Raw genomic sequence first — 19,262 nt, 5'->3', positions numbered from 1 at the left:
AATTAGGACACAGAGAGTATGCCTCTAAAAATATCTCACTGAAAGGTGTAATGAACAGGTATCGTGGTTGCGGCAGTCAGCGATGAAATGCCAGAAGCAGCAACAGATGACTTTAATGTCATCATGGATAAAAAGCAAGGAGATGTGAGTTGGTTGATTCAGTAAATTGGCTCAGATCAGAATAATCATATTTACTGTCTACACCTGTTGATGTTAGCCTAACGCTGACTGAGCTAACATTAACATACACTGTTGTTGCTAGGTAACTTCAGACTGTTAGCTAAATATTTAACGTAGATTAGAACATTCTGTGTACCATGAAAGCGAGTTGACTTTAAACCGCACATTTTCTTTCAGCAATGTCTGACAAGCAGACTCTGGATGCTAGTTTAATGTTAGACTCAATATGATCATAACTCGGTCATTTTCATATCAGAGGACAGATGAGGTGGATGGGAGGATACATAGAGAGATGGCATTGAATGGTTAGATGCAAGACAATGAAAAATTCTCTTTATATTAAAGTTTGTGAAATTGTGTGACAATCTTGCATACTGTGTACCAAATAAGTAGTGTATCTATTGTGCAATTTCCATATCCTTTTGGATTAAAGAAGTACAAAAGTAGGAAGTATTACTTCCTACCCTGCTGTTGGATGCATAAAAATAATCTACTTTAGGTATTTGTGCTGCACTAAAAATTAACACCAGGAATGTAAATATTTTAATATGTTTATTAACTATGGGTGGTTGTTTGAGAGACAAGTAATGATCAACATGTTCATATAATTACATATTAATTTTTGCTGCTGTCTATCTGCAACTGGTTTTACAAAATGGTGATTCAACACATACAGTTCAACAGTTCATAAAGCTTTTTGCTTTTTCTATTCTAAACCCCTGTGGTATGGTGGATGTGTCTCTGACAAACATCCTGTGCAACAAGTCATTTATTTTACATTTTCAGGTACAGCGGTTAGTTTAAAATAAATGTTTGTTTAACAGTGGAAATTAGTATTGCATTATTTAAATTTTATTCACACACAAAACATTAATGGTTTACTGGTAAATGGTTTAATAATGGTAACATTAACATTTTGACTTTATAAAATGATTCTCTCAAGTCTTGGTGATTGGCCCCTATTAAACAATAAAGAGAGTAAGACATCTTTTTCATATACATAGTTCAGTAGCCTGCTATTCTTTTTTGGCAGAATGTATCATTATAATCAACTTAATTTTTTCCTGGATTTTTGTACCATAGGCCTAAATGTATGTAAATGCAGGAAATGGGATTTAAATTGAAAACATTTTCCCCATTCCCCCACTTCTCAAACCAAAGTTACACCCTTGTGTACATATATATATATATATATATATATAGTGTGTGTGTGTGACGTAGTATACAAGTCTGATAAAAAAAGCGTTTGAAATGCCTGTAATAAAACATGGTATAACTTGCTAACTTAGGAATTCCTCCAATTGCTGTCTTTAGACAGAAAACAAAAGTGTTGTTCAAAAATGAACTGCAACAGGAAAGTGAAAAACATAAGCGAAAGAGGTAGCACAAAATTATTTAGGAAAAAGGAAATAAAGCGGATACCACATACACACGTACAAGGACTTTTCAGGATTTTGTTTAGATTACAAAACATAATGTAAAATCGTTCATTATATAAATAGAAATAAATTAGAAATCTTACTTAGGAATGGTGAAGATGTACTGAATCCTCTGACTTACTGCCCCAATCACTGTATAATATTGAAACTTTCACTCCTTCATGCGAGTCTTCAGTTCATGCATGCGCATTGTATCTGCAGCTCACTCTGTAGTTCTCGGGTCCGAGTCCGAAGAGCGACACTAATGAGTCATCAGTTTACTGTTCAGCTAAAACCTGATGTTGATTCTTGAGATGGATGCTACTGATAACCAAGAACAGCAAGCTAATACTAATTTATTTCATTCTGCCCTGAGTACTTATTAAAAATGTAAAAAGCATGAGATGCAACACAGGAATCCCAAAGATATGTTTAATGGTGAAGTCGGATGGAGTGATTTGATTAGCAACAGTGGAATAGTTCTGTGCTGTAGTGACTCAGTTCCGCATTACAGATGTTGCAAGCCATCTGTAAAAAGATTCACAAAAGCTGCACTTCCTGGGTGTGTCCTTCTAGACACATGTAAAGTTCAGCACATACAGCACTTTTATACAGAATCCTCACTGAGCTGTGTTCAGAAATGGCTCAACTATACAACTAAGAGTACATAATGAGATGCATACCACTGATTCTCACCATAGCAACAAGTAATCAGTAAATCAATTCATTGATTTGAATGAATGAATACAAGGATTGTTTTTACCAGTTACTTAATTGTATTAATTAATACCCATGTTTGTATTAATCTAGTAATTTCATATGTCAATATTTTGTTATTAACATATGTCAATAAGTCATTAACTTCTTGGCTGTGTTGCAGAAAAAAACTGGCCAATGGATGAAGATGCCAATATTGTGGGGAAAGAAACAGAAACTGTTACTCTTGGCTTTACTGGTACAAACAATATCCTAACAGCATACCACAGTTTTTACTGTATAAAGGCACAAGGTCAAGATCTGATTCAAAGAGTACTCCTGATGATCATTGATTAGAGGCAGAAACAAGCAGAGACTCTACTGAACTTACTACAAGAGATCTAAAGCTCTCAGATTCTGCACTCTATCACTGTGTGAGTAGTGAATTACTTTACAAAAACTTCTAAATCGTATATATGAAGTTTCTAAAAAACACCAGAAAAAATACTTGCTTTACCAACCTGTTATCAGTTAACCACAGACACCAGTTTCCTGCAGAGATACAAGAAAAAAACAACAACCTCCCATCTTCACTAAGTTCATGTAAAACAAAGAGCATCCTGTGGCACTCTACCATTGTATGGTATAGAAACTGCATCTGTCTCAGAGCACAAGGCCCTACAGCAGATAGTGAAAACCACTTGAAACATCATCAGGGTCTCTCTTAAATTAATCAAGGATCCTTGCCCAAAGATTTATAAAAATTTATGAACCAGCTCACTTTGTGCATGTCCCCTCCCATCCTCATAACAGACTCTTCACTCCTCTTCTATCTGGCAGAATTAATCAGAACATCTGGGCAACACTTCCAGACACTGTAACAGGTTCTTCCCCAGACAGTCAGGCTCAAATAAAATCATTGAAACAATATCTATTCAGCATGCCAGGTCCTCTGTTGAAGAGTAGGACTCTGTGTAGGTTTTGTCATAAGGAGGTATGAAAACCCAAATACACTACACCAATACCCAACTGTTTCCTGTGTTACTACTGATAAATAAATCAAGTGTTGTGGTAATTCTAGATAACATTTAGATATTAGACTTTTGATTAAACTGGACAGCTTTTGTTATTATTTTGTAACTTATAGATGTTTTAGTGGATCATTTCTAACTACTCTCACAGTGACAGCTACAATCATTGTTAACCCGGATAAAAAAAATGGACCTTCTTGTCTCCATTATTTTACTCAAAGTTGGATGAGTCCATCAGAAACTTAAATCTAAAAACACTACATGGCACTTTGCCACTGTTGTTAGTAACTGTAATACATCAGCACAATGGGCATTGAACCACAAATTGAGCATAATGTGCTCCTGCATATACACACGTCCGTCTACATATAGACACACGCGTACACACATTCACTCCTCATTTTGCATCCTTTACCTTGTCTTTTGTTAATTTAATTGCTTTGGTATTTATTTATAGAAATTTAATAAGACACCACCACAGTTAAATTCTTCAGATATTTATTTAACAGTACATCATAGCTAGTTGGAGTGCGCACATTCTAGTTTATGTTGCACTATCATGTATATTTTGAGTTTATTTTCTTTTGAGTTTTAAGTTACCGCTCATGGGGAGGCGTTAGACTGGGCTTCAGCGGTGTGGGATGCGGGTATGCTTCTTCTACAGGAGATCTGGACATCAGATCCACTGGTGCACCAAGAGGCTATCCTGCGTCTCAGGTGGGAAGGAGTTAGTGCCTATTTAGCTTTACGTTGCCTTGTGCTATGCTAATCAGAGTTTTTCAACCTTGATAGATTCTGGTGTGGCTGTTAACCTTATCGCTAAGATCCTGGTAGAGGAACTTCACATCGCCACCATCCTGTGCACCCCATGCGACACAAAGTTTAGTCTCTTGTGGACCTACTAAGCATTGCCTCGTGCCTTTTGGATTCCCTTTGTTTGTGTATTTCCTTTGACTGTTTTGCCCATTATATTACCTTTGATGTAGCTAGCGATCATTATTCTGATCCTGGACTGTTTTCACATTTATTCTTTCAGTCGTTGCCCCATTGGATTTTCTACCTTCTCATTTGGTGTCCTGGGTCCTGACTCTCTGCATATGGATCCGGCCTCTTCCGCCTCCGGTGGTCAAGCATAATAGTTTTCTTCGATGTGAATTTTTGAACTTTGTTTCCTTCAGCTCGGTGTATACATTTTGGATTGATTAAATTATATTTTTGGGAAATGTATTTTTTCAAGGTCCCTCACAAGTGGTGTCAGAAGTGGGATAGCTAGTAGGGGCATAGATTTTGCAACCCATAATTTAGTTTTTGCCATACTACTCCACGAGTCATGAGTCAGGGAGGAAGGAAGATAATAGCAAACACTTCACGAGAGCAATCTGAAGGAGTTTTATACTCAATTTATTTATCACAGCTATTTCTAATGATGCAGAAGACCTAATATAGCAACATCACTTTTAAAAACAAACAAAAATATTTAATAATTTCATTCATTTAATTATATTAGTTTTACCAGACTAGAATGATTTATCTTTTAAAATTATATTATTCCTGTTGCACTTAATGAGTTAATGACATCTGATGCTCAATGTAAAGCCAAGATGTTTTGCTAAGAATCAACAGTCAGCAACACCAGTGACACTGTCATGTGATGCTGTCAGGTGTATGATGTTAACATATACAGAAAGACTATTTTCATCCATCTAAATCCATTCATCATATTTACTGTTACATTGATGTGTCTGTGGATATTTCACTGGGTGATATAATCTGATTTTGGTATATCAGAAATATTAAGTATGTATTTATAATATGTATAATATATAATTATACATATTTTTTCGTGTCTGTACCGTTTATCCGATCTGTACTTGGGACACGGGGAGCCTGTGCCTATCTCCAGGAGACATCGGGCATCAAGGCAGGATACACCCTGGGCCAGTGCCAACCCATCGCAGGGCACACACACACTCTCATTCACTCACACAATCACACACTACATGTAATTTAGAGACTCCAATCAGCCTAGAAGCATGTCTTTGGACTGTGGGAGGAAACTGGAGCACCCAGAAAAAACCCACCAAGCACAAGGAGAACATGCAAACTCCACACACAGTGAGCGGGAGCGAGGTGTGAAGCGGCGTGGTAACCACTAAGCCACCATGCCGCCTATATAATTATATGCTTTTAGTAATTAATTAGTTTGCATTGGTGAGAAGGAAAACTCAGAATGTGGTTCTAATATGCTGTTGACGTTTCATTTTCTTCTCTGTGACAGGTGACTCCATGGTAGATTCATTAGAGGCACTTTTCCCTCAGAAAGTTGTAGATGAAGGTGATAATGTTACTCTGTCCTGCAGCTACAAATTCAGCTTTGTTTCAGGAAGCAATGCCCTGCACTGGTACAATCAATATCCAAAATCTTAGCCTGAGTTCCTTCTTTATACATTTTACTGCTGCTTTTCTTTCACTGCTGCTACTGCATTTTTGCACAATTCACATTGTCATGCTCCTACATACACTATATTGCCAAAAGTATTCGCTCACCTGCCTTGGCTCACATATGAACTTAAGTGACATCCCGTACCTAATCCATAGGGTTGAGTATGACGTCGGTACACCCTTTGCAGCAATAACAGCTTCAACTCTTCTGGGAAGGCTGTCCACAAGGTTTAGGAGTGAGTTTATGGGAATTTTTGACCATTCTTCCAGAAGCGCATTTGTGAGGTCACACACTGATGTTGGGCGAGAAGGCCTGACTCCACTGCTCTAGAGTGCAGTGGCGGCGTGCTTTCCACCACTGCATCCGGCGCTTTGCATTGCACATGGTGATGTATGGCTTGGATGCAGCTGCTCGACCATGGAAACCCATTCCATGAAGCTCTCTGGGCACTGGTCTGGGGCTAATCTGAAGGCCACATGAAGTTTGGAGGTCTGTAGCGATTGTCTCTAGCGATTGTCAGTTCGTGGCCTCCCACTTCGTGGCTGTGTTGCTGTCGTTCCCAAACACTTCCTCGTTCTTATAATACAGCTGATAGTTGACTGTGGAATATTTAGGAGCGAGGAAATTTCACGACTGGATTTGTTGCACAGGTGGCATCCTATCACAGTTCCACGCTGGAATTCACTGAGCTCCTGAGGCGACCCATTCTTTCACAAATGTTTGTAAAAACAGTCTGCATGCCTAGGTGCTTGATTTTATACACCTGTGGCCATGGAAGTGATTGGAACACTTGAATCTGATTATTTGGATGGGTGAGCAAATACTTTTGGCAATATAGTGTATATATTCTTACAAGCATATATGTTATTAGATCGTGTTTTTACAGTTCTCAAGTTTGCACATCACATTCCATTTTGTTTTGTTGCACATGTTTTTGGTGCTATGTGTCCTGTCCTGTGGTGTTTTTGTACTTCCTGTTTTTAGCCTTCCATTGTCTTGCCTTTGCAATGTTTGCACCTGGTTGCTTTATGTAGCTAGCACAAACTTCTGTCCTAGCTCTGTGCTGTTGTTTCTGTTTGTACTTATGTATTGTATGTTGTATATGTAGTGCCAGGGTCCTGGTGAAGCGTTGTTTCATTTCACTATATACTCGTCAACTATATGTGGTTGAAATGACAATAAAAGCTTCTTGATTTGATTTGACTATATTCACCAAAATGGAGATCAAGGTCCCAAAAAGCCCCGAAATTTCTGCTATAGTTCATGTAGATAAACAAGTGGATCTGTTCATCTCCTCTGCTGCTGTATCAGAATCTGCTCTATACTACTGTGATCTACAGCCCAGAGTGACAGAGTGAAATCCAGCTGCACTGTGCAAACACATCGTTATCTACACTGAAGGCAAATATACTACTGTTTTCTTAATCTCAGCTTGAGAATGCAACTTGTGCAACTTGTCCCAGTGGTTGGGTTGGTTCTATGCTCAGGCCACAGTGGGGAGAATGTAGGATCCTAGACACTGGACTCTCTCTGTGTATATTACATATCCCCAAAAATTAACTGATGTATGATATTGACTTGATTTTCATGTTTATCTTTTTGGATTAAGCAGTGGCAGCAGTGGTAAAAAACACTTCCCCTTTCACAAGGTCTGAAACATAATTACATCATTTTGGACTTAAATTCTTACTACCATTTACTTCAAAGTAGCACAGATATTTACTTCTCATCCTACACTGTGAAAACACAGGTTTATGAAGCTATTTTGGATTTTTATCAAATATTTATATAGCTTTTAAAGAAAGGTTACATGCTAACATATAATAGGAATTGCCATAGGCGGGCTAACTGAAATTAGCATAGGCGTCGCCACGAATAACAAGCAAAAGCGAGAGTGAAAATTAACTACAAACTCAAAAATTATCTCAGAATGTTGTAGAACTTTCAGGCATATGTTTCTGGTTTCTGCTTCTCTAAAATAACTTTGCAACTCTGTATTTGTATACTGCTGCCAGTTTATTGTGTCTTCCATTACAACTGTACCTGTTCAAATATATTACATTACTATATTACTCAGATTCCTAACTGCTCACCCTATTTCACACAACAGAAAATGTCTGTAAAAAATTAGCAAGAAATAGCAACACTTCCAGTGAATCACAGTAAATACAATTATCTGGTATATACAAAGTACAAATATTTGTCACCTTTTATCTAGCTGTCAGAAATCACACAAGCTGTAAAGTGTATCATAGAGGACAGGTATTTCTAGATCACAGTTTATTATCAATGCAAAATAGTTCTACAGAGATTTATATAAACAGTATTCAGAACAGCACAGTTGTCATGAATATGCATAAATACTAGTAGGTGGAGCTAGAGGTGGAGATGTACACCAAATAGTAACACTAAGGAAAACAATGTTGTTCCATGGTGTTTTTCACTCTTGCTGATGTTGGTACAGTAAGTCATATACACTGCACAAAAAGCATTATTTTTAATAATTCTAATTAAGAAGACACAATTTTTCATGTGTAATGTGTCATTAATGATTAAGATATTACAATATTGTTGTAATGTTTTTATAGCAGAGGCTGCTGACAATAGCATTAAACCAGATCAAACTAATGTATTTTCAATGGAAAGCAGCAACATCTCACTTTCCTGCACATACACTACTCACAAAAAGTTAAGGATATTTGGATTTTGGGTGAAATTTATGGAAAATGTAAAATGTTCACGCTACAGTGATATTATATCATGAAAGTAGGGCATTTAAGTAGAAGCATGCAATGGTGATTTCCTCATCTCAAACAATTTATTGAAAAAAAGTGGTGGGTATTACCACAACAAAAAATTTCAATGTCTCAGTAATTTGTCATGTGCCCTTGACCATCAATTACAGCTTGACAACAACGTCTCATGCTGTTCACGCAGTCGGCATGGCATTCCACTCTTCTTGAAGAGGCGGCCCTCAGGTCATTGAGGTTCTGGGGTGCAGGGTTCAAGCAGGGTTCTGAGCCTCTACTCAGCGACTCAGCTGATCATAGGTTTTCTATGGGATTCAGGTCTGGATTCATTTCTGGAGAAAGTGCAGGCCACTCCATTTGGTACCCCAGCCTCCAGCAGCCGTTCCCTAATGATGCGACCTCGATGAGCTGGAGCATTGTCATCCATGAAGATGAAATTAGGCCTGTGTTGTTCATGCAGGGGCACAATGACTGGATTAATGATGTTATTCAGGTAGTATTGGCTTGTCACTGTACCATTCACAAGATGTAGGGCAGTTCTGTATTGAGTAGACACACCTGCCCAGACTGTAACACCACCACAACAGTGGCTGATGCATAGCGCTCTCCTTGAAGTATCCAACATCGTTGGCGGCCATCATTTCTGCTCAGCGTGAATCGAGCTTTCATCAGAGAACAGCACTAAGGCCCAATGGTCCCTCGTCCAGCGTAAATGCTGCCTGGCCCATGCAAGGCGATGCTGTCTGTGCCTAATGGTGTAGTCAGTACCCTTGCACGTCATCTAGCACACAGACCACACTGATGTAAACGGTTTTGAATGGTCTGACATGACACTTGGGTGTCTCTCACCTCCCTTAAATGTGCCTGGAGTTGAGTGGCATTCATCATCTGGTTCCGTGAGGAACTGTTCACAATGAAGCGGTCATCAATGTGGGATGTGGCCAAGGGCGTCCACTTCTATGCCTTTCTGTGACTCTTCCAGTCTCTCTGTATCTCTTTACGCAACCTGCTGATGACACTCTGTGACACTCTAAGCTCAGTGGCCACTTCCCTCTGAGAACATCCTGTTTGAAGCCTCACAAATAGCGAGTACTGTTGATCAATTGTTAGGTGTGGTCTTGGTCTCATGATGTCAAAATGTGAACAGCATGATGAAGAGGACTGTTTAAATACCAATTCTAATTGAACCAAAAATTTATTGTTCGATTCATGGATCAAACAACAGTTGTGAATTTTGCCATTAAGCACCTTGTTAGAGAACAGCAAGTTATGCAAAAAGTACTGAAACACTGAACAGTTGGACATGTGCATTCAAAAGTGTAGAGAAGGTCAAATTAAGTTCACCTGTAAAGGTTATAGTGCATTTTAGGTGCATCCTGAAATTTCACCAGCTTTTAGTGAGTAGTGTATACTGGATCAGTTAACACTCTCCACTGGTATCAACAAAAACCTGAGTTTCTGCTGCTAACTGATGAAAGTGGTAATGTCACTGAGGCTCAACCACCTTATACATGATTGTCCATAAAACAAGATAAAACTAGTAAGAAAGTAAATCTGATCATCTCCTCTGCTGCTGTATCAGACTCTGCTCTATACTACTGTGCTCTGAGGCCCACAGTGACAGGAAATCCAGCTGCACTGTACAAAAACCTTGACACAGTTTTGTAATATTGAAAGCAGTTCTGCCAATGCTTTAGAAAACTACATGCCTTTTTGGGGGATTCTCTCTTTCTCTACTGGGCAGGGCCATGATTGGTATGGAGTTTGTCCATAAATGAGGAAGGGGATGTCAGTCCTTTGCAGAAGCGACACACACAAACCCTTTCACACACACTCTTTCACACAAAAGCACAATTTCTCCTAGCAAATTTTCCTATTGTCATGTTTTTGGAGGTGATGCAAAACTGCTCACAAACTGACAGTAACCACTCAGCATCAAACTGGGGATCCTGAAGCTGTGATGCAGCAACACTACCTGCTGTGTCACTGTGCTATCACACTGTTAAAATCCTTCTCCTTAAAGTGTTTTCTTGTAGTGTGGTGTTGTGTCATTTTAATAATAAAGAAAGATTTCTACCCTCATGGTTCAATTCCATATTCATTGATAACAAGTGCACTAAAGACAAGGCTCAGGTCAATCCTCATAGCAGAATTCCACAATGCCAGTGGACTCATGAGCCTCTCTGTTCTGACTGGAGTAATCATGCATCTAAGTAAATTTATCTAAAAAGAATTGTGTGTGCGTTTAAGCGCCTGATAGGACAGGAAGTATGTCATGTGAATATAAAGTGTTTCTCAATGGCCAGTTCAGTTTTTGTTTTTCTCTTCAGTGAACACAAGATGGTGCAAGGACTAGAGCACCACACAACCTGCTCACATTCTCTGAGATGATGGAAGTTACTTTTCACAGTAAAACCTTTGTGACATAGAGTATACTTGTTCTTCTATCATACATACTGCTGATATAATATCCTAACCCCTGCCCTGGTTACTCTTAGTGCCTAAGATAATTTCAGAGATACCATTCTGATTAAACAACACAACTGTCCACTTAACACTAAACTGTCATAAGAATAAATAATCATCTAATGTCATTTCTTTAACAAACAAAAGCACCTGCTGTGTCAGAAACACTGAAAACTGGAAACTTTTCTGTAAATCTGCTTTTACTCTTCTTTCTCTTCTTCTGAAGCTATTGTGAGTTTTTTCAAACCTTAATTAACAAGTAAAAAATTCTTATTTTCAATTAAACATTATTCTTATCCACTTAATTGTTTGAACATTAATCTGCCTGCTGGTGTTTATACCATAATTCTCAAATTCAGAGACAAGACATAAATACATTAATTTCCAGCTTTCTGTATGTGTTTGCTTAAATGTGCTCTGGACAGGTTCCCCATATGAGGCTGAATGTAAAGCCAGGATGTTTCAGTAAGAATCAACAATCTGACAACAACATTGGTGACACTGTCATGTGATGCTGTGGGGTGGAGCAATTTTGAAGCTTTAGAATCAGAATCAGGAAAAAATTGTATCGCCAGGTACAGCAAAGGGTCAGCAAAGAGAACTTTACAGTACTAGGAATTTGTCTTGGTGTCAGGTGCAAACATATACACAGGTATAAAAAGTGTGTACAAATACACAATTTTAGAAAAGAGTGCAATAGAATGTTAAAAGTGCAATAGAATGTTAAAAGTGAAAGTGACTGTCCAAACATATATACAGATGTGAGGTATGTACACAATCTAGAATGAGATAAATATTGTGTACAAAAGTGTGATTTGATGTGAGTTTGATGGTGTTAACATATTAGATTACAGAAAGATCTCCACTATTTTCACTGAGCTAAGACCAGTCATCATGTTCACTGTTATATTCATCTATCTATGGCTTTCACTAGGTGAGTTAACAGACATATTAGTCTGTGTGGTGATGCAGTGTGAAAATGCAGAGTGTGTGTCTGACTTAAGTATTTCCTGTTGATTATTTAAAGATTAAAAACATTATGTTCTCTTCTCTATGACAGGTGACTCCACGGCAGATTGAGTAGAGTCACTTTTCTCTCAGAAAGCTGTAGATGAAGGTGATGATGTTGTCCTGCAAATACAAACTCAGCTTTGCTTCAGGAAACAACCTGCACTGGTACAGGCAATATCCAAAATCTAAAGCTAATTCCTTCTTAACACTCCTCAAAGTGGAAATCTAATTTCTAACACTGACCCAAGAATGTATGCTAAAGTTGATACATAAACAAGTGGATCTGATCATCAAAGACTTTCACACAGTTTTGTTACTGTATACTCTAGGTAGTTCTGCTGGTGACACTCCTTTACTCCTAGGGGCAATTTATAATTAAATTAGAAGTGCACTAAAGACAAGGCATGGCTCCACATTTATCACCTTGTACAGATTTTTTATGAAATCAACACAACTGCAAAACTGAAATTCAGCATTTATTTTTTAAACAGATGCATTGCATCTAATGGGCCCTAAGGAAGAATTCACAATAAGCTGTGTAAAAAAACTTTACATTAAACTGTTCAAAAACAGTCTTCAATTCCCAATCGTAGAAACATGACAAGGAAAGAAGAAGCAGTGCAAGGTAACAAGAAAACAGTCAGTTTGAAAAAAAATCAAGAATACCAACGTTCCATTTAAAACAATGAGATCTAAAACAACAATGCTCTTAAACTTTAAACCAGTACAATGATTAAAATGTAGCAAGAAGGAAAAAAAGATTTATCACAGCAACTTATCTTAAGTCTTATTGCAGCAACCTGGTCTTCAAAGAGTGAACTCTTTTGGTGCAAGAGTCTGATCCAACTCCAATAAACAGCCGCTGTATCACTTTAAAAGTGAATTTTAGTTCCTTTGGGTAGTCAAGGTTTAATGCATACACCAGGTCTATCAGGTTCAGAAAAAAATAACTCATGTGACGCATTACCACTTCTTCTTCAATCACCAGGGCAACATCATTGTAGAATGCTGGGAGAGGTTCCATCACATTTTCCACAACCACAAGGATTCCAATCACCACAACCTTGATCACATTCTATTCACAGTCACTGGGCTTTATAGAATGTAAACAAAACAAGGTACTATTACTTAAAAGCAATTACACAAACATAGTCCCCAGTCCCCTGCATATTAAGAGATCTAATGTCCAATTTTCTCTTGTTTTTGCCTTACAGGTTTCAGCTTACCTTGCATATCTTGAATGAATTTTGAAGGACACTCTCACATGTACCACAGCAGGCCCAGCAATGCTGCTGTCCTCATCCTTTCGTTTGTTGTCTGTAAAATAGAATGGTTAAAGTACCAGCTATGTTTGTTCAATCCTTTCTTTTTCTTTCTCCTTTCTCCCCCTCCCTCTGTCTTTTATGCATTTTAAAAATTAAAAACACAAGCATTTTCAAAATAGCACATTTACACTTGTTCAATTTAATTCAATTTCAGTTCAATTCAATTTTAATTGTATAGCGCTTTTAACAAAGAGCATTGTCTCAAAGCAGCTTTACATAAGAAACAACATAAGAAACAACAAACATATAAACAGACAATCAGTCCTAGATGTTATCCCAAGTGAGCAAGCCTGAGGTGACTGAGGTGACTGTGGCAAGGAAAAATGAGGAAGAAACCTTGAGAGGAACCAGACTCAAAAGTGAACCCATCCTCATTTGGGTGACAGTGGATAGTGTGATTATAAATTATTCTAAACACCGGAGAGTGTGATATGAACAATGTCCTGCATTTCTGTATAGTCAACTGTGTGATGCAGATACAGCATGTGCAGTATGTTATGTAAATTAATAAGGAGATTGTTGTCGTCCACATAAAGTTGGCAGCATTGCTTTGAATACCCCAGTCCTCACAAAGCAGAACCCGGCTGGAACTGGTCCATTTCTTGATGCCACTGGACCTGGCACAATCTCAATATGTCTCGGGACGGGTAGAAGAAGGAAACAAGTGGAACAGAATTAGCGTAGCTGCTGTTCATAATATTAGCAGCACTAGATGATAATGTGCATTTAATCAGATGTACAGGAGTAAAGGTTATGGGATGGGTTAAATGTATGCCAGGCTGAAGAGATAAGTCTTTAGTCTATGTTTGAACTGGGAGACTGTGTCTGAGCCCCGAGCAGCAGCACTACCCCCTTTTGTAGACTTTGATATTCTGGGAACTACCAGAAGTCCAGAGTTTTTTGCTCTTAAAGAGCGTGGTGGATTGTAGCGTGTTAGAAGACTGGCTAGATATGTGGGAGCTAAACCATTTAGAGCCTTGAACGTAAGTACTGCTAGTTTATAGTCAATTCTAAACTTAACAGGTAGCCAGTGCAGGGATGATAATATTGGGGTTATATGATCATATTTTCTTGATCTGGTAAGAACTCTGGCGGCTGCATTCTGGACTAACTGTAGCTTGTTTATTGAAGATGCAGGACAACCACCTAGTAATGCATTACAATAGTCCAGTCTGGAGGTCATGAATGCATGAACTAGCTTTTCTGTATCAGATACAGATAAAATGTTCCTAAGCTTGGCAATATTTCTAAGATGGAAGAAGGCTGTTTTTGTAATATTAGAAATATGATTTTCAAAGGACAAGTTCCTGTCTAATATTACGCCCAGGTCTTTCACTGTTGAGTTAGTAGTAATAGTACATCCTTCTAAATGCAAGCCGAATTGTGAGAGCTTTTTGTGTACTGGTTTTTGGACAAATAAGTAATATCTCTGTCTTATCAGAATTTAGTAATAGAAAATTATTGGTCATCAAACTTAAATATCTTTAACACACTTAGTTAATCTAGACAAATTAGATATTTGATATAGAGATCTGGTTTTGATGAGATATATAACTGGGTATCATCGGCATAACAATAGAATACACACACTTACTTTTGTTGTAAATAAATCAGTCATGTGTTGCAACAACAGTTGTTTGTTACCTTTTTGTTCAGCACCAAAATAAGATTTAATAGTGGATGTAACACACTCATGCCACTTAAATCAGGGTGTCTAATCCTGCTCCTGGGGGCCAATAATGTATTGCAGAGTTTAACTCCAGCCTGGTTCAACACACTTGCCTGGAAGTTTGTAGTGATCCTGAACACCTTGATTAGCTGGTTTAGGTGTGCATAATTGGGGTTGAAGCTAAACTCTGCAGGATCTTGGCTCCCCAGGAGCAGGATTGGGCACCCCTGCCTTAAATTCATTGGGGTTGTAACAACAATGAAAAGGATTTGAAAGGATAGGTTACCAAAGATGATAATTGTCATTTACTCACCAACAGTCTAAACACATGCAAAAATCTTCATTCCATACAATAAAACTTAACAGTGGCTAGGCTTTTAAACTCTATAAAGTCAACATTACATTTCTGCCAAATGTCATATATATGTCATATAATCTTAGGATATTAAGTTTGCTCATATCTTCTAACAGAACAGCACAACTTTCATAGCCCAAGATTTTTAATAAATTCAAAGCCACAGAAACAAATCAACACAATGTACCTGCCTCTCTGTGTAAAGTGCTGGCTGTCGGACTTTCATGTGTGACACTGGTGGCTCCTCCTCAGCGACTTCTTGTCTGCTCAACGAAAACATGATGCTCATAGCAGAATCAACAAAGGTGATGTCTGGAGTCCACTTCTTCATCTCCACAGCTATTTGCTCTCTTTCCCTATGTAGACTTTCCTGGTCTTTGCCTGAGGTAGATCTGGAAGAAAATTTGTTTCACACAGGTTTCTTAACTTTGTTTTGCTTTCCTCTTGTTTCCCTAAGACCTCTCTTTTCAGAATTCACTTTCAGTACCTGACAACCTGAATCTGTCAGCTTCAAACTAATTTTCACCCATACCATCCAGATGTGGAGCTTGGCTCTTTGAGACAGGGTGTTTTCAATTAAGGCAGCCGCTACACTGTCAATATCTTCATTCCCAGGATAGGCTTTGTATGAGTATATAGTTTCTTCAAGTTTCTGAAGAATTTAAATTTTCATGTCTCTGGGAATTGACAGAAGTGTTCCATCCTTTCGAAATGCCTCACTACCTTGTTTTAGCCTCAGTTCCACATCATATGTAAAAACAGGGATGGGAAAGGTGGTTGCCCATGGCTGCGAACAGGTGCGAGCGGGTGGCAGATGGCTCTGAATGGATGCTGGGTGAAGAAGTTGATGGAGATGAAGATTCACTTAAAATTGCAGTGTCTAAACTGGTGTCTGACAGTGTATCTGCAAAAGGGGTGAAAAAGGATCTTCAGTGTCATCTTGTCTTTGGGCAGATCAGCTACACATGCAAGGTTACAGAAATCATGGAAGTCTTCATCTTCATTTTGAAGGTCAAAGGGTCTTTCAGCTGGAACCTGCTTTTAAGTTCAAACTTGAGGCCATCAGCAGAATCTGGAACAGGATCAAGTCTAAATTTTTAATGTTCTGTGGGGAGATGATCACACAAAACAGCATTTTTATATAGGAATAAAAAATTCCAGGGTTTCTCTGCAACTGGGGAAAGAGTAAAAGATGTCATTACATTCATTGATGATTACATCCTTTCATGTGAACACCTAGAAAATTATGTGCATTTCAGCAAATGTATCTTAGTAAAGCAAGAAGGTTTTTGGTGTGATGTATAGCTTGCCAGCCCTTACATATAGATAGAGTGGGCGTTTGGAAATAAGGGACTTTATGCAAAGACTTAACACTGTTGGTACTATAACAGGTTATGCATAAGGAAACCCTTGAAATAACTGTCTTGAAATAATTAAGTTTCTCAAGAATACAGTCTCTCTTTACTCCATCCAGGAAACCGGTGAATTCGTCCTTAATTTCTCAAGGGGCTGTTGTGAGTTTTAATCTTCCTGAATGGAAACACCCCTCTCTGACCTCATGCAAGGTAATATCCTTGCGACTAGCTAGGCAAAATCTGCAGAATTTATCAACATTGAAACTCTCTTGGAATCCAGCTAACAAGGGGACCCCAAGTTGTCCACTGACACATACAACACAGAACCCTTGACACTTGTTCCCAATTTTTGAACATAATCCTTCCTCTTCAAGGACTTGAATGTCCCTAATCAGTGGTTGAAAAATGGCATCATAGCCATAATTCTTTACATCATTGCTATTACACAGAAAAGCCAGATAAACTGATTGTACAGAAGACCTATACAGTGCTGGCAAGTTTGACCCAATACACCACACAGACCTTATGCTTCTTTTTATGTTCCCAGTGGGTTATATACCTCATAGTCATCTATATACATCCCGAGTTTAATGCTTAAACTCTCTGAGGAAACAAAGGATTCCCTTTGCAGTACAGTCCATCTCTGTATGTTTTAATCTGATTGGACTGGTCAGCAGTTTCCTGCAGGATTTTATCCAAAATGTCATCATGGTTCAACAACTTTTTCAAAACTTTTAAAATTAGAATATAAACAAACTTTTTTGGGAGGACGATTCTAAAAAATATTCAACAGGTTCGATTACTTTAAAGTAGTCCTTGTAATAAGTCATTCTTTTGTATTCAGTTGTGAAAGGGCCACTTTTTGAAAGGGAAGTTAGGGGATTTGTTTTTCGACAATCTCAGCTAAGACAGCAGTCACTTCATTGGTTAATACACAATTGTACTTAACCAATACACTTTCAATTATTCATGGAGTGAACTCTTGCATAATTACATAAGCACTGCAAAGCTCATTTACAATTTCCTGTGTGGTGGCCTTTGAGACATGTAGAGTTGTTTGCATGTGAAGTAACAGTGATGCTAACATCTGTGTCACTATCTACTGTTGAGTAATCCAGGCTGAATGAATGGGTTTCAGACTCTGCACTTTCAGGGTTTGAATCACCAGGAATGCTAGTTTGATACAAGCCTGTTCAAAAATCTTTAAAAGTGCTGTGGTGATGATCCCTACTTTTATAAGCATGGAAAGTGCTGTACACACTGGTCTGGAAACTACAGTATTGAAAGGGGCACCTCACTGGCTCTTTCTTTTTAATGTGTGTTTTAAGATGTGCAAAATACTGTAAAACACTGCAATCCTCTGAAAAATTACACAGGTCACAGTTCACATTTGATGTTTGAAGTTAAATGCTTCTTCAGGGACAGTTCACTCCTAAATGTGCATACACAATCTTTATAGATGCATGGGAGTGACTTGCGGATAGCAGTGTTTCAGCTTGTATTGCGTGATTAGGGGACACTGTTTGGCCGAGGAAAATCTGCAAATCTTGCAACACCACCTCATAGATATGGAGTTGTGCTTCCACTCTTCTTGCACTGTACTGATCCTGCAGAAACTACAAAGACACAGCTCTGGGTCTCATCTTCAAAATAAATCAATTAAACCAAAAAGAAAAAGACAATGTCAAGAGCTTTGTTCGCCAGTGCAAATGAGCAAGCGTGAACAGTCATGCTACAGAAACTATGTGGGAGTCAGGCCGGATCTCAGTTTCAGCTTGTTCCCAAAGGCACAGGCGCTACAGAGCACAAAACACGAGTCTTATTCGACACAAAGCACAAACCCTGACCACCAAAGATGTTTCTGCCCGGTTTGAAAGCGGGGACCTTTTGCATGTGAGGCAAGCGTGATAACCACTTCATTACAGAAAGAAAAACAAGGAAAGCTTTTGCTTTCGGCAGAGAACCATAAAGTAAGTAAGTAACTAAATAATTGAGCAAGCAGAGGCTTAAATGTTCCTTCAACTGAGTAATGAGGTACAGTTCCAAGCATTGGTGGTATAGTGGTGAGCATAGCTGCTTTCCAAGCAGTTGATCGGTTTGATTCTGGCCAACACACAACCTTTAAGCTGCAAGTTGGTGTGTGGCAAATGTGCGAGCCGCCCTTGAAAGGCAAGCGAAAAAGTCCGCCAGCTGTGTTTAGCAGGCTTTGGCAAGAGCGCAAAGACATATTTTTATTTAAAAGTACAAAAGTACTTGTTTTTAAAAGTACTTAAGTATCAAAAGTAAAAAGTAAATCTCAATGCATTGTTCTGTTATTGCTGCATTATTGTATGCAATACTTACAGTACCTTTTGTAGCAACCTAGTGAATATACTGACCAGTTTGTAGTATCTGTGGAATTAAGAGCTTTTAGAACGTTCCAAAATGTTAAACAACTGAACTAACAAAAAAGACAGTTATAATCATATTCATTTTTATTTAACACTCCTACCACCCCCAGCAAAGAAGTACACGTCTATGTGTATCCATTCATGCACATTTGAATCAAGTGGTCTGTAAATGC

This window comes from Hemibagrus wyckioides, unplaced genomic scaffold, assembly GCF_019097595.1.
Source record: "Hemibagrus wyckioides isolate EC202008001 unplaced genomic scaffold, SWU_Hwy_1.0 Contig16, whole genome shotgun sequence".
Classification (NCBI taxonomy): domain Eukaryota; kingdom Metazoa; phylum Chordata; class Actinopteri; order Siluriformes; family Bagridae; genus Hemibagrus; species Hemibagrus wyckioides.
Note: the sequence above shows the minus strand (reverse complement) of the source record.